The sequence below is a fragment of the Echinops telfairi genome, unplaced genomic scaffold (assembly GCF_000313985.2).
Source record: "Echinops telfairi isolate 266 unplaced genomic scaffold, ASM31398v2 ScPeMD7_5;HRSCAF=22, whole genome shotgun sequence".
In the NCBI taxonomy this organism is placed as follows: Eukaryota; Metazoa; Chordata; class Mammalia; order Afrosoricida; family Tenrecidae; genus Echinops; species Echinops telfairi.
Window position 1 is genome coordinate 14,736,081 of NW_022103901.1, and position 2,364 is coordinate 14,738,444.

The window sequence follows — 2,364 nt, forward strand, 5'->3', positions numbered from 1 at the left end:
GGTCTGGGATCTTGAAAGGAAAGCGGTGGAAGGGGGGTGGTGCTGCAGCAGCAAGGTTTATGGCCCAGGATGTCGTTTATCAGCTCTGGCAGGCAGGCTGTCCGGTCATTGGTAATCGAGGAGTCAGGCAGTCAGGACTTGGTGGAACCAGGTTGCAATGGTCTCACGGGGTAGGCTCCCTTTTCGAAGACACCCCCGTCTGTTTCTGGAGCACAGCCGCTGTATCTTCATCCTCCATTTCCAAAGGTGCCGCTGTGTCCATCATCAGTGGGCTGCTCGTGGCAATCGGAATCTGATCCGCCTGGGCACAAACCCTGTCGCGCACAATAGGCTTTCCTTCGTGTCCTAAGTGGTGTGTGCCTCCTTCTGTCTTCAACTGTACCCCAACACCCTGCTGCCCCGCCACCTTCAAAGAAATCTCCTCGTTCTCCAACTCGACTCCTTCCTTGGGTTTCTCCCAGCCAAGGGGAGCCCCGGAGTCTCCTCAGCTTCACAAGAGAGGTGCCCTGCAGAAGGAGCCCGCCATGGTGGCAGAGGGTGAGGGCATCACCAGCAACTTGTTCTTGGTTGTCTGGGGAATGGCCCAGGTGGCTTCTGCCCAAGTTCCTTCCAAGATTTCCCCACCTGAGCGTGGGCCCTGGGTTTTCAAATGAGCCCGAGCCTGCGCTTCGGTGTTTGATGGGAGCACGCACGCACGTCGTCCATGGCAGCACGCACATCCTCCCACTGGAGAGCAGCAGAAGGCCAGGCCCCTGCCAACCAAACCTCGAGGGCAAGTTAGTGAATTCAGGGATGGTGGCGCCACGGTAAAACGAAGTGGGGATCCTCCCCACGCGACCACAAACTGTGGCTGGCTCTTTCCGAGTCTGGGATGGAAGAGACAGCATTTGCCAGATCCATCCTTCGAATCCCAGTCTCTGTTTTCTGCACCATCGAAACCATGTCTGAAACAGCTGCAGCCACAGGTGGCCCGCCTTTATTTAGACCTCGATAGTCTGTCAACCTCTCGGAGCCATCTGCCTTTCTCTCGTGGGCCACACAGGGCTGTCATACTGAGAATCCCTTGGCGCCAATCCGCCAGCATTCAGCCTGTGGTTTTTAAGCACAGCAGTCAACACGTTCAGTCCGCCAAGTATGCAACCCTGCTGCAAATGAACCACTTGAACGGGGCCAGGCAATTCTATAGGTTCCCACTTAGCACGCCCACTAATACTGGCCTGAGGGCATCCTGACTCACCCGAAGTTTTGCAACAAGTACAGGGTTCCCTAATTAGACATGATACCATACCGATAATGCATTCAGGTAAGGGCGCTGCCAGGGTTCAAACAAGTTGCGTTTGAATGTTCCCGTTCTCACGCAGACTGGCACCTTGAGTCCCTACAACGGTGGCAGCCCTGTCTGACCTCGTGCTTTGTGTGTTGCGATGTGCCATCAGGTTACATAAAGAATGAGGCACCCTTTTGTACCAGAGAATGAAACCCTGTCCTGCCCCACAATGGTTGTATTGTGTCCATCCATCTCCTGGACAGTCTTCTTTTTTCCTGATCTTCTACTTTACCCAGCATGCCGTCCTTCTCCCGGGGACTGGTCCCTCCTGATAACGTGTCCACAGTGTGGGAGAGGAGGTCTCGCCATCCTCAGGTGTAAGGAGCAGTCTGGCTGTATTTCCAGGACAGGTTTGTTGGCGTCCCCCGCCCTCCTTTAACTACTTAGCTTTATGAAATAAAGAGACAGAGATTCAAACGATATTTTCTCTGCTCTACTTACATATCATAAATAAGACAGCCATTGATGCAAGACACCCCTACCTCCACAATCTTTCTTGTATCAGAATAATTGGTTTACCAGGTGTGGGAAACTAGCACTGAGAAATAAGACGGGAACCTATTCCCTGACTGGTACAGAGGGAACCTGGAGGACTAGCAATCCACGGCAGGAAGACTGCTGGAGATATAGTCCGAGTACATCTTCCTGTGGTAATCTACTATTTCCACAGTTTCTCCCCTCAAAGCTGTGCTGCCTTAAAGGGAGCACATGGTCGATTCTATCTCCCTGTAGAAGCAGACATTCCTATTTGCTCTATTGCTTTCCACCACGGCATCCAATCCCTTTCATACCTTCTTCCAATAGTGGATGGGCATAGAGGGACTTTATCCCCCATGCCTGGACTCAAAATGCTTGTCATAAGTCTGAGTTTTTGGCTTAGCTATATTAATTTGGTCATTAAATTTGCCTTGGCAGCTTTCAATGTACAGAAAATAACCATGTAGCCACTGTAACTCTTTTGGTTTTTATACATAAAACAAAAGGGGGAATTGTGGGAAACAGAAAGATTTCTCCCAAGTTGTCTCCCCCAAATATAT